The following is a 15,085-nucleotide window of genomic DNA, read 5'->3' on the forward strand; positions in this document are numbered from 1 at the left end:
TATATATATGCTTCAGAACTTCCTTTTTCACTGTAAGTCTAATCCAGAGACAGTTGTTAGTACATGCAGGGGTATAAATGAGCAAGAAATTGTTTATGTATACCCAGATCATCTAAAGTGTGAACATATTTGGTACAAAACAGCTTTCATGTTGCTGCTGAAGTTTAACCAAGGGGACTGTACTGTACAGTCGTGTGCTGGTTGGCAGCTTTGAGGTGTGATGTCTGCACCACTTCTTTGAACGTAACGTTAGAAAAGGCCTTCTGTGAAATGGACACTTAAGGTGCTACTTAATGCTGAAAGTGCCATTTCAGGTGTAAAAACATGTATTTCCTTGTATTTGTGTAATCTGCATAGCTCTCCTCCTCAATGAACAGAGTGGACAAATTGCAGTGACAGTGCTGTTGCTTTATAGTGAAAAACAAAATATTAAACTTGAAACGAAAGGACGAATTACACTGAATATGAAAGTATGTACACCAAACCTCTTAATCTTTGAATTCAGGTGTTTTCAGTCTCATTGCCACAGCAATCCAGCATCTAGCCATTCAGTCGGCCTATGCAAACATTAGTGACAGGCCATGTAAAATTACAGAGCAGGGCCTCTTAAATGTGTAAATGTCACCAACGCTCTGCTGACCCAGTAACTGCTTTGAGCTTTAAGCCTCCCTGAGATTAAAATCAGCACAAAAACTGTGCACTGGGACCTTTATGGTCTGGGTTTCAATGGCTGAGCACTCTTGTATCACGTGATATTAACATTTCCATGTCAATATCACAAATAACATCTGAAATTTTTTGTTATTGTTCCTTTTTTATTCTTCTGGCAATGTATCTCAAGCAGTGAAAATCGAATATCTGCTGATGTTGGTTTCCAACCTTGTTACCATGTTTGTCTAGAAAAAAAATACACAGTGTATATCAATAAAGATTTTCAACTCAAAGAGGATCAGCAAGATCTGATGTATGATGTAAGTGTTCCTTATTCTGTTCCTTCCTCATATGTCAATAAAGCCTCAGCCAATTTAGTTTGTACCTCTGGTTAAGTGCAGCTGCTATTTTCAGATCTCTTCCTAAAAGTTCTTTTCATACCACTTATGCTGACCGTGCTGTGATTTTGCCACAGACCACAATTCATGTTTTATACTGACACCAACGTTTTATGCATTAAGGGTTTTCAGATTTCAGGAGTTTTCAGTTAAAGAGGCCACAGTTAGAAGGCTGCATGCCAGGGGATTTGGTTTTTACCCTAAAAGGGGGAACACTGTGAAACACGGACTACTGATGTAGTGCCCCAAAGCATCTGAGGAAGAACATTCAGAAGAAATACTCTGATGTGGTACATACCAGCATGCTCAAAATGCCTCATCACCAGTTCTTCCACTTTATTTAAATAAAAATCAAGTCAAAATATCGAGCGCTGACCTGCCAGTTGTTTCCCTTTTCCAGGAAGTTAGCTAAGCATTAAATTTAGGCATTAAATTTGCTATAAGCAATTTATGACCAGTGCCCTATGCACACCTTTATAGGAAGATACTGGTTTAACTAGAATACGAGCAATAAATAAAAATGAAGATGGAAAAAGTGACAGGATTTTTTTGCTGCATTAGTTTCAGACCTTCACTGATGTACCAAGCATGCAGGTTAACCACACAACCTGCAGCAGCATGTAACAGCTGACCAAACTCACTGTACGGTATGAGCCAAACAGAATGACTTGCAAGGCTGTAGCAGTACTGTTGCTCACTGTGAAAGGCATGTGGTGACATTTTATATTCGTGCAAGTGGGGACTGCTGGTCCCTGTTGCACTGAGTCTGAAACCACGAGGGCTTTGCTTGACAGCAAAAAACACAACTGAAATGGGTCAAAGCAAAACTCACAAAGGAAAACAACCAATGAAACTTGAGGATGGCTGCTGCTTTTACTGTATCTGAGTCAGACAATGACTAGTGACCTATACTTGATACCAGTGTAAAGTACTGATGATGTCACCAGTGGTTCAGAAAGGTGATTAGAACCAGTTCTTGTCATGCCAAAACTACAAAACTTCTCAGCCAAAACTACAAAAAAGGAATCCTCTGCTAACCTGGTTAGCCAGTTACCTATTCCTAACCTTATTCTGCCTTATCTAGTACATATGGAAAGGATATGTAAGCCCATTTACTGTGCTGTGTAAATTTAACTGTAAAGGGAAAGCTAAAAGAAAATATATCTGTTATATTCTTAAATAATATGTTAACTGTCAAGCGACCAAGTGGTTTCGCAACTGGACAAGTGTGGCCACGCTATCATTTTTTTTCAATGTCTCTATTGGTGTTTACCATACATATATGTTTCCTCATCTATGACAGATATTCCAACATGATCTATGGTTTACAAATATGGTTTTCAAGATTTCTGGAACTTGAGCTATTTCCATCATCACTTTGGGGCCTTAAGTGTGACTCAGGGATCCTAGAGCTGTAAGTCATGGGTCACTGTGCTAAATTCCAATACACTGAATAATAATTGGAAAATTACAATAAAATCAAAGTCTATAATGTTTAAAATATACATATATTTACATTCAACAATTATATTAGCCACGCTAATGCGCCAACCCCTCTGAAAAAAAGAATAAATAAATTTTTTTAAGAGAAATAGACTGAACTATGTCATGTTAAAAAACTCAGTGGAAAATGGATGTAGTGCTGCATTGTAGATAATGATGGACATATAATGAAAAACATCTTCTGACTGTAAACGTACTGCACTGTCGCTTGAGTTTGACTATAGAGACAACAGCGGTGGTTAAACTACGTGTACCATAGTGCATTGCCCTTTATCACAGATATCACACATTTACAAAGCTCTGCTGCTAAAGCTCAAACTCCCTCTGATTCATATCTTGTAACTACAGTTTATGACCCAGTAGATCCAGTTAAACACAGAAGGACGAGCTAAAGGTGACAGACTGACTGACTTGGTCTGCAAAACCTATGATGAAATATGTATGTTCAGTGCCAGAATACCACTGCTGCAGAAACAGCCCTGAAGAGCAAAAAAGATGGACAAAAATCTGATCCTTTTTGAAGGTTATGCAGCAGATTAACTGTAGCAATAAACAAATTAATCGATAGAAACATTCTTGTTAGAAAGAATCTTAAGAAAATATTCTATTATTTTAAGTCAGACATGGCTAGACTGTGGTTTTACATGCCTCCACATAAAGCAGCACTTCAAACACTGTCATTCAAAGCGTAAAGACATTTTATAACATTTTCTAACCCAGACTATTCTATAAAAACTCAGAAAAGACTTAAAAACTGAACCACGCTTTGCTTTAACCCCACTGTGGCACTACCACCCGCACAGTTAGCATGGCTTCAAACAGACATGGGAGTAAACAGGAAACTGACTTAATATTAACAGGAGAGTAAATGATGGATCAAACATGCAGCTTTAGTTACATCTCAGTAGGACTGGGAAATATGAGTCATTGCAGAAACGCTTATGAGGATGTTTTCTGTTCTGTAAGGGAAATGGCTACAGAATATTAATAATATGATTCTGGGCTAAAGCACTTCTGTCTTACTGTAATTTGTGTAAGCAGATGCTACACATTAGCACGTAGAGTTTTTATTTTTGGTACAGGCTGCATAAAGGCTGCACAAAGTTAAATCAAGAGTCTGTGTCAAATTACTTCACACGGCTACGTGCATGTTCCTGTATTTTAAGTTAGAACAAGTAAAACTTCACCAACATTTGTATTTATTATCAGTTTGAACAGGTTTTGGTGGAAAGCACGGAAACAGTCTGTTTGGACCGAAGAAGATGGATTGCTTTTACATGCAGTGCATGCATGTAATAAGAATATTTTCTTCTTCCTGCTCCTTTTCACATATGGTTGTAGTGCTTTTTGATAGAAAGTGTGGTTGGTTTGTTTGATCTGTTGTACCAAGTGTGAAATAAATAAATAAATGAAATGAAATGCATGGCAGCATGTTAAAATACTCTACTGGAGGCTAAAGTTAGCTGCTAGATTAGTGATTTTTGAGGCTAAATGCCGAGACGTAATCATGAGCAATATGACAATACAATATAGTATGTTAGCACCAAAAAAGGAAGTGTTTCGGGGCTGTTATTGAACTGTATGTCATTCAAGATTTAGCACTGTTCAGAGCCACACGAGTTCAATTATTACAGAAAGTGTATCAATGTGCCTCTGTGGAACTATGGAACTAATCGAGCCTCTATGTTGCTTGTTTTCATAAGAAATTATGTCTTTAGCAAGACTACAGAAAGGAATGTCTTTATCATAGCACCTATAAATGAAAAATATAAAGCAGTTGTTGAGCTAACTAGCTATCTTTCATACAGTTGGTATGAATACATTAAAAAGTCTTTATACTACAAGTATTTCTGGACTTTTGATCTCTAAATACTATAAGAATCATGGCTCTTGGGGGCTATTAGAACAGCGTAGTCAACAGTCTGAAGCACAAATCTTAAAATACCTTGTTCCTCTATTTGTTAACTATGACTGCTCCAAGTTAAACAACACAATACACAAAATATAATTCATAATTTTTTTTTTAGTGTAACTTCTGCCTTGAAAATTTCAGATCTTCAACTGTTGTCAAAGAACCAGATACTTTGTAACTGATCTAAGCTCCAAAAGTGACCTTGTTTATGGGATAAATAGAGACATCCCACCTTCACAATTATGACCTACAGACATATGAAACCAACCTTGAAACAAAAACTTCAGTCATTAGTCAGTGAATTGTTAATTTGGGCAACAGAAAATTGTACAATTTAAAAGACATACCACGGTAGAAATTCTCTGCAAGATGTGAAGCCTCACACTTTGCTGCATGCTTGTATGTGTATAGAAACTCACCACCTTCACAATTTTGACCTATAGACTAAATTTAAGTATAGTGAGAATACATGCATGCATTTACCTTGAATTTCTGGTGTTGCGTTGATGTTTATTTATGTAGCTCTATTCAGAGATACATAGAGCCAAAAAGACCAAGCAGCAGTTAGGGTTAGGGTTAAAATACTGACTCATTGAAAAGTTATCTTGAAGAGGAAAGGGAACAACAGTAGAGTTTGACATTTAGAGGAAGAAATACAAAAAAAACCAAAACTCCCCCATCATAGATAGGCTAAGCAACAAACGTGATCTTGACCTTGAATGGAAGTTGGGTGAAGCCTTATTAGGTTATCACCGAGTGTAAATCCCATTTTCCATTAGTACCTATTCGGATCGGCTCATCATCTCTGTGGTTTTCTGTTAGGTCATAGTATCTGGTACCAAGTACTTTTTTAGTGCCTACTCTGCCAGGGATCCAAGCGATCCAAGGCATCAGACTGCATGCCATGATTGGCTGGTCAGTGGCATCACTTGATGAGTCATCAGTGCATCTCCTTCCCGAAAATCAAAATCACCATTTTTGAACGCAGCAATGAGGGAAATGGCAACAAAAAACAAGTCAGTGATCCCTGAGTCTGGCAATAAGCCACAGACCAAGAAGAAGGTATAATCGTTACCTCGCCGTCCACCTTTGTTGTGCCATTCATGCTGCATACTAATTACGTCATGAGACGGTAGGCCGCATTGCTGTAACGACCTCATGCGCATTAGGTGGCCCTCAACTGTAACAGAAAACAAGTCGAGGGGAGTTGTACGTCCTCCTGTCGCGTTGAACAAAGCTGAGTAGGTACCAATGGAAAAGGACTTAAGTTTAATTAATTTCTGACCAATGTTTTAGGAGGAAACACTGGTTACATTTTGCAACCTTGTGGATGGACAGACAACAGACGCATTGCCAGGGACTGAGCTCATAATGTCTATGGCTGGATGAGCTGAAAATGAATCACAAACAGTAGATACAGTGGAATTTCGGCTTTTTTGAACACTTAGTTTCACTTCACTATAAGAATTTCTTTGAATATTTTAACTTCTTTGTGTCAGAGGCTTTGCTAAAAGACAAACCATAGCCCAAATATGAACATGTGTAGCCCATAAAAAACAGCTGTTCCATATATTTTTGATACTGGCACCTAGTGACAGCAGACAACAACAAAGCTCTTAACAGCATCGACAGACAGTATAAAAGATTAATGTAGCTTTGAAATGAAGCCATTGTGGAAGTGCCATTCTTTTTAATCACCAGCTTTTGCAGCCACACGCGTGGTTGCAAAAAGACTTTGTCCCTATAGAAGTCAATGCAAAATCGACCCTTAGGTTTGACCTCTGGAAGCACTTTCCGTTTTTAGCCTCAGTTGTAGTAGTTAACACATTTGCCTAACACACCAAAGATCCACAGTTTAAGGCACAAGAAGTGCCACACAAGAGGCAAACACAGTTTCAAGGGGTCAAAAGGCAGTGTACTCCTAGCGCTACTTCCAAGGCTGGATAAAAAGGAGGGTTGCACCAAAGAAAATACAGTGAGCCCTTAGAAAATACAGGAGGGGAGATGAAAGTATCTACCTACATTACTAGTAAAATATACTGTTTATTTTATAAATGATAACTTTTACAAAAGAAGGAATATTCAGAGTATGCTGTCTAATGACTAATGATTGACAAGCTGTTAGCCAATGAGCATGCAATTTCAACTTCTGATCCGCCCCTCACTGGTCATATCACCGGCAAAACACCAAGATAGCCACAATGGAAGCTATCAAAAACTGGACCTCAGACCTCAATGGGTCATGTCACAGTAGCTACGTCCATCTTTTATCCTGTCTGTGGTACTTCCTTTGGACTACCAACACACTATGACATCAGGACCTTAACGTGGGGTGGGACTTTGGTGCCTAGCCCTAACCAAAGCACAGGTGAAACAGAAAGGAAACAGCGGCTGAATACAAACCTAAAAATAGTACCTAGTAAGGCCTAAATTCCTGTGACCTTGTCAAAGTCAGACTTAGTTATTCCACTGTTATAGGCTATCAGTGATGAATTCCTGCTTATGAAGTGGTGTCAGGTGTTTGGAAGGATTGACTAATATGATTTTTTCTGCCGCTGGTCAAATATGGTGGTCAAAAATATCTCCTCTCTCTGTGTAAGTGTATAGTACCAGGATTGTCTGGGTTATATGGAGGCTATCGGCACTGAGACCAACCTTGAAACAAAAATTTCAGTCATTAGTCATTAAATTGTTAATCTGAGCAACAGAAAATTGTCCAACAATTTAAAAGACATGCCAAGGTAGAAATTCTCTGTAAGCCTCATGTGAAGCCTCACAGTTCACTGCATGCTTTATGTGTATAGATCTTTTCTCTCTGGTTCGGTGATTGAATCCTTCAAAACCAAATTACAAACACATATAAGAACTCACAAACTAGTGAAAGCTATCTGAGCACTTGCATGTGGGATGCTATCTCATTCTGATTCAAGAGAACTGATAGCCTCGCAGCCTTCCCTTAGCATATACCTTGAATAGCCAAAACATCCCATACTGCACACATTTTGGATAAACTGTTGAAATATTTCATGAAACTTACCCATGGATTGCCGCGTCAGCTGTGTAGCTCCTTCGTCTGTCTCTGTGTCATCAGTGTGGTTTGAGCCTTGCAGAGCTCCACTTCAGCCCAGTTCACTTCCTGGCCTGCCTTTTTTAAAGCTGCTGTACAAAGTGTCATAACACCCTCCCTTAAACCACAAGATGCAGCACTCATTCAACACAGACAAGCAGACATACAAGGCCAGCATTAAAAAAAACAACCAGAGCGGGTATACTTACCAGCAGAAACTATTGAACCCTGCTCCTTTCCACGATTATGGTGTGACCATGATTAACTCTTCTTTGGACTTAAAGGTTTGAGTTGTTTGAATCTTTACAAACAGCTAACTACGTCCTTACACTAGTGTAGACATACTCGTGTATCAACTTTCATTGGTTGTATGACTGCTGCATGAACTACACAACTAACTTCCCCTTTACAGCGCAGATGGACCACTCCTTCCTCTGGTCACTAATTATGTCACAAACAAACACCAACCTGCAGCCTGCTGCTGTTCATATAGCTTTCAGTGTGCTAACTAAAAAATTCAATTTGGAGTTTTCAGGAGCCTAAAATCCACAGAGTGTTTATCATATATCATATCTTAGGATCATGTTAGGATCATGTTGAAGCTGTGTAATTATTCTTACCCTGCTATTATAAATCTGCTACACAGCCTCTGGACAACATGTAAAAAAGATGATTCATAGGCCAATGTGACATCATTCATGTGTGTGGCCTTTTGAAGTCAATTGATCATTACGCCGTGCTATTTTGTTTTTTTTTAGCAGCAAAAGTGACTATATTTGGACAACAGATTGGAGAGGAAACTCTAGCTAGCTTAGTTAGCACTTAGCATGTATAGGATCTATAGACTGTATATGTCCAGCACACTAATAAAGAAAACTACTAATCAGTGCTAAGCAACATCCATCCATCCATCCATCCATTCGCTTCAGCTTATGCTTTTCAGGGTCGTGGGGGCTAAGCAACTTATAAACAAATAAAATATCCTACTTTCGGTCATCACACATGAATCACAGACCTTTTGGACAGGTTGTTAGTATAAGATATCATGACCAGCTAAAGGGGCACTGACGAGAAAGAAGACATATTTTCCTTCTGACGTACACCTGCTACTTTCGTCCACTGCTGTCCTTACTCTGCTCTGAACAGCTGATTTCGAGAAGAGGTCACAGACACACTGCAGGAGGACACTCCCATTATTTTGTAAGCCTTTTCAGTCTTTAGATTCATTTGCTCAAACTGCTAAATGAGAACAACTATGACCAGCTGTGCTACTGATGTTCTCTGCAAACATGACTCTCACTACAGTATTATTATAGGCAAAGCAAGGCAGGCTTATTCATATAGCACATTACAAGTAAAATCTAAAATCAAAAAGATAAGAGTAAAAGAAGAAAACCTGCCAGAAATAATACCAGAAACAACAACAATAAACCAGTGCTTAAATACAATCATGAAAAAAGCTGTTTTGGCTTCTTTTATAAATAGGTAGTGTTGGAGATTATCTGGCCTCAGTGGGTTGTTGGTTCCATCTATGGGTAGCACAGCGGCTAAATGCCTTTTCACCCTGTTTAGTTTCAGGTCTGTGCACTGCTACAGTGGATGACCAGATCTTGCAGACTTTAGAGACATACTGGGCTTGTATCTACTCAACATCACAGATATTTCACCATTTCATACAAATAATTTATAGTCAGACGTTTATTGATTAATAAACAATCAAAAATACTTTAAATCCAAATCTATATTTCACTATATTTATATTTCAATCGTATGCAGGGAGCTGAGAATTGGAGTGATTTGCTCTCTCTTCCTGGTTCCTGTTAAAATTCTAATCACTGTAGACTGCACCACTATTTCCTCCTCTGGCACACAAACTGAAATCAGCTGGTTGTAGCACAAGTATAAATATAAAAGACAAGCAGAATATTAATTCCAAGGAATTCAATTACTGGGATTAGGTTCTTGTAGAGATTCAAATCCCTGAACCAAAGTCTTCGTATAGAACATATTATCCTTATGAAGTGAAACTTGAAAATTGAAAATTGAAGTTTGTGTGTGTGTTTTTTAAAGGATTGATTTTGTTCAGCTATATGTGAAACTATGCACTCATAAAGTAATACGTGTGTGCGATATATATAAGCTGGAACACTGGAAACAATTATTGAATGAGCAGTTCTATATATGAGTGTGCTTGTTTGGTACTGTGACGCATTGATTTTGTCAACAGTGATTAATGGGCCTGTCATTTGTTCCGTGTTTAGAGACATTAAAGTTGTCTTTATGTCACTTTACTAAGGCTAAGCCTGTTTGAAGCAGATGGTGTGACTTTATCACTTACAGCACAGTGACAAAGTAATTCATTTAAAAGCTTTCCTTTTTGATAAAGCATATTAAGCCTGAGTCAGCTACCCTTAGTTATGATGCACTGAGTGTCCACTCCCTCTGCTTGCAAACCACCGTGCCTTTAGTTATTAGTTATTAGTAAATCTTCTGCAGCCCAGCCAAACCTTTAATCAGCTGTAATCATCACATGAGCCTAAAATGAAATATTTCTGTTTTTGTGTTTTCATAAATTCATTTTGATCTTGTTCAGGTCGGTTCTCGTTAACAGCTTTATGTCTGTCTGCTGAGAGCCACAGTTTCATGCAAGTTACTTCCTTGGAAATTATGATGAAGGACAGGTTCAGGATTAAAAAGGGTGAGAAAATAACATCATCTTAAAACTTCAAATTAAATTGCATTATTTTATTTTATTTTTTACATTTTTCCTTATATATGATTACATGGCCCAACCCTGAGCCTAAACCCACACTTCTGAAATACCCAGAATCACCTGCCCACACACTCTTTCTAGTTCTGTGGCTGGTGGTGACCTCCAGTCATGGGTGTGGTTGTTGTGTTGGGATATGATCTGTGTGGTAATGTTTATCAGTGTAATGCTTTACTCTGTTCATAAATATTACACGAACCAGCAACAGCTGGCTGACCCCGTGCAGCTGTGCTATGACTCTTCTCTTTCCTTCCTCTCTGTGACACAGTTTTGGTGAATGTTTAAATGTTAGAGCTCCATGGCAACCAGCGGTGTATTTTAATGTAACTAAAACTTTGATCTGCTTACTCCAGGCAAACATATTTTTCATACATAAGTTTATTATTTTATTCTATTTATTTGTTTAAATTCAAACTGCAGTAACAATGATTGTATCATAAGTGTTGGCATGGACATTTCCCATTTCTCCTGTGATCTCTTTAACTATCTGTATAAAATGTAACTTAATATAAAGACAGGTAGCCTAGTTAATGTACCAGAAATTTCTATAATTACATAAACTGCCCTTACACATCGAAAGACCTGTCAGTGAGTCAAATCACTGCTTTGTGGGGCTTCAGAGCTCACAATGGAAAATTTACCCGCAAAATGTAGCTTTGTTTCATAGCTATTTAACAGGCCAGTCTATTCAGATTATTAAAAATGAATACTCTCTAACCATGTTTCCCAAAAGTCCCCACAAACAATTTTAAAATAATATGATGATTCTGCTGGACTTCTGGATATGATGACTGTTGCTTTAAATGTGCATTTGACAGGAAGGGCATATTTGGCTCGTCTTCTTTAGTGCACAGGGGGTAATCAGACTGAAAACAGAACAAGAGCTCCACCGCAGTTCATCTTCCTGTAGCATTTGCAGAGCCTGGTGCTGATTTGAAAATAATGGGGGGTGTTTTGGCAAAAGAAAATGAATATCTGCTCTAATACCAAGCTGCAGAAACCAAGCACACAACATGTACTATTTAAATAAACAGGTTGAAACTAAATATGTCCTTTTTTTAAAGGTGACCCGAGGAAAAACTATTTAGGCTAATCCCCTTCTGGCATTTTGCACATGGTTGTGCACACAAATGAAACAACAGTGAAGCTAAAAGGGAGATTTATGTTTGGATCTGTAAATCAGACAAGTGATCTGGTAGGTTAAAAACTTTCTCTTGCTGCATGGTTTAACAGAAAAGTATCCACGCCCATACAGTAGTGCAACCGCAGGTGCAGTTTCAAAAATGTTTGAGCAATTAAAAGATCCCAAACTAAGGGCATAGTGTATCCCAAATATCTATTCTTAAACATCTCAAAATCTCAGTAGTTTGACGACGTTTGTTCTTATGCCGATAACAGATTGGTTTCTGTTTTTTGCCTTTGTGGGACAATATCAAGCCTTAACTCTTTAGCTCCTCCACTTCAAAAACAGGGTCTCAGAGCAGATGCACTGCATGAATTTGCAACCACTTGAATGATCCTACCACTCAGCAATGATATCTGCCAGTATGAACCTTACAGGGTGAGTACCCACAAAACTCTCACTTTTATTTTGTTTCCCCTGTCACTGGGGGAAAGCTCAGACTGATGTGGTGGTGCCTTGATGGGAAAGTCAGATAGCGTGCCTACTTTTGCCTCTCTGGGAAATTCCAAATATGCAGACGTTATCTATTGTGGTGCTGTGTTGTTAGTTAGAGTCCCCCGTGTTAAACACAAAGGTAACTGTTAAACAGCTGTGAAAACATCTGTTCTTTGATATGAATCAATAGAACTGAATCAAAATTACTAACAGATAACACTTTTTATATTATGGTTGTTAGAATGAGAACAACAGAGGCACAGCCAATTACACATTAGTCTTGAAGTTCAACAGTTTATTAAATCGTTAAAAGACTTTTATTCAAATTAAAACAACAATTGTGCGTTCTAAATAATAATCTATTTTTTTATTACTTTCAGCATCTATTGGGTTTCATTGGTGGCCGTTGAACCTTGTCCAGCCTCCTTTCCACAATCTGCAAGTGGTGGGAAAAATGTTTTGGGGATTTTGACTTTGACATTCAAGTGTAATATTGTTAAGTGCTTGTGTAGTAAACTAGCACATACAATTTTTTTACCCTGCCAAGTTGATACTTAATTGAACTGAAAAAGCAGTAAAAAATGGTGATGGGGGATTGGTGGTGGTGGTAGATGTTTAAATGTTAAAAGTGAGCCATTGTAGTCCATCGGTAGGTGGTTGCTAGGCATGTATAATTCCAGTTTTGCAAATATAAAGGTGAGGTGTTATGAGATGTAACTGTCATGAAATTGAAATGATACAGTGCTTTTAAAGGGTGTTTGTTTAGATTCAAAACGCTAAAAATGTGTCACACCAATAAGCTGAACTCAGATCTGCTCAATATTAAAATAATTAGCATTTATAAGCTAATTACCTTTCACAGCAGTCCCAATTTTTTTAATGTGGCCGCTTGGTTAAATGCTTAACCCTTTCTACACTATCGGGGCTACCTGAGTGTCAAGTTTGGTCGCTTAGTATTCGATGATGTAGAAGTCACAGATCATCCAAAGGTGTAACCTTTGGCAGCCAAAGAAAGAAATAAAGAAAAAACAAAACACACAGGTTTTGTATATTATACTAAATAAACTGAAATTGCGGGCAATCATCAGTGATGTGTGTGATGTCCAAAGCCCTGAAGTATCACTTCAAAAAACTTTAAGTCTAAACTTATCGGTGACTTCAAGGCATTCTTTATGTGAGCAGCAAAGAGGAAGGGGCTCAATTGTTGCATTCGAGTTTCAAAGTTGGAGAATCAGAATCAGAAGAGAGACTGTAGAGCATAGGTGCCCAACCGATGGGCAGAGGACTGGACTTCCTTCATTCCGTACTGAGCTGCATACAAAGAATACATGTCGTTGAAAAAGTATTTTATTTTTCAAAAAATGCCACTTCTGCCCACACCTCACTTCTGCAGTTTTTCCCCATGCATCAGTAAGTCTGTAAGTGAACCCATGCAAAAATGACCCCAAAACAAATGTCACCGGAGAACTCCTTTAAAAAGAGAGAAAAAGCCAAAGATGAGACACCAGAAGGGTCTCAAAGAGCCAACAAAAAGAAAATTGCATTTAAAAGAACCAAACTTCAGTCAGGGGAACAACTGAGATAATCCATCCACAATACGAGGTTAGTCATTAATATACTGCAACTACACGGAAATGGAACAGCTGCGAGAGAATTCAACATTAATGAATCAATGTTACGGAAATGGAGGAAGCAAGAAGAATGAGTTGAGTAAAGTTTGATCTGATTTTGTTTCGCTTAATGCGCCTTATAATCCGGTGCGCCTTATGTTGCGAAAAATATGGTAACAGTCTCCACTGATCTGAACTGAAAATCAAAATGGAAATGTGACAGAAGTTGCTTAATTCTGAATCTGCAGTTTTGGGACAGTTCCCTCTGGAGCTTTTTCCCCCACCATGAATCTGAAGCCTGATCTGAAACAAGTGAGTCAAGTGACAATAACGTACAGTCCAATTTGAAATACAGCCCACTCTGTACAATACAAAAATATGTTGGAAAGTCAGTGTGAGCAGAGCTTTAATCCATGAGTTTTTTCATTCCTCACATTATCTCTTGGTATAGATGTGTAGTTTCCTTCATTTTGCATTACGTAATAGAATAATAGTTTTTACAGAAGACCGGAAAATGAATGATGATAAAGCCCTATTGAACTGCTTCAGCTGCAGGGTCCTGGTATTGCCAAGGCTTACACAATGAACACTTGTGAGAACACTTGAGCCATGTCTAAACTCACAGTTCCTTCAATTGTTCGACCATGTGTTTAATGGCTGCTCATAAAATTTTCAATCATTGTAAATAAGGGCAGTTTGCACCACCACTTCCTGTTGGGGGAGTTGTGGAGGCACTGCAGCTAGCATGGTGATGAAAAACAAAATGCAAATATATTGACACTTGTAAATACTCCTTAAAAACTCTGTGTGGGAGTTACCATGCAATGAGTAATTTGCATGTTGCAGTTTTTTTTTCTGAAGAAAGGACCAGAAGGGGAGACAGATTTAAGACAAACGTAGGTGTATGTGCAAACATGTGGCAGGTATGCAGAGAGGTGGGCGGTGTGTGGAGACAGTGCAGGTGGGAGGAAGGATGTGTACAGAAACTGTTTCTCATTGTTTAACAAATGATGGGAACACAGCTATTCTACAGACCGTCTTCTTTTGTTTTGTCTGCAGAAGGATGTGAAACATTTATTTTTATTGCTTTGTACGAAGTTTTATTCATGTTTGGAGGTTCTCAACCTCAAAATTCTGTAAATAACCATTCAAAATGTCAACAGTGTACAGTAGTACAGTAGTGAAGAAGCACACTCTTTACAGCAAAGAATGTGCTCACATCTTAGAATCTAGAACATTAGCATCTACATAGAGGGCATAGAAGTTAGTCACAGCATGGCCGATTATTATTTGTTAACCTAAATTCACTTTTCCCTGTCATCCAAAGTTACAGTATACAGGGTGTGTACAGTACAGGGTGTTTTTGTTTTGTCTTTCAATCATTTAGCCAGCTCATCTTTATATTTAACTGATCTAGTTAGCTCACTGCTAGTATGGCTCAGCCTCATAACCTCTTTTTTTCATGAAATCCCATTAAAGTATGTTCCTTGTACAAGTGTATACAAGTTTGACGTTAACGTGGTTATGGCGTTAATGTCATTTAATGAGATGATATA

General features: G+C 38.2%; 1 protein-coding gene across 1 annotated transcript in view; it reads right to left on the reverse strand.

The window, feature by feature from the left end:
* Positions 1–7,608, reverse strand: part of sh3bp2 (SH3-domain binding protein 2) — a 29,486-nt gene extending 21,878 nt beyond the window's left edge. Inside the window, exon 1 of the mRNA XM_013908907.1 lies at positions 7,502–7,608. The gene's annotated coding sequence lies outside the window, so the exon portion shown is untranslated. The remainder of the gene's footprint in view (positions 1–7,501) is intronic.
* Positions 7,609–15,085: the final 7,477 nt, after the last annotated feature.

This window comes from Pundamilia nyererei, unplaced genomic scaffold, assembly GCF_000239375.1.
Source record: "Pundamilia nyererei isolate P.nyererei 1_Seehausen unplaced genomic scaffold, PunNye1.0 scaffold00016, whole genome shotgun sequence".
NCBI classification, from domain to species: Eukaryota; Metazoa; Chordata; class Actinopteri; order Cichliformes; family Cichlidae; genus Pundamilia; species Pundamilia nyererei.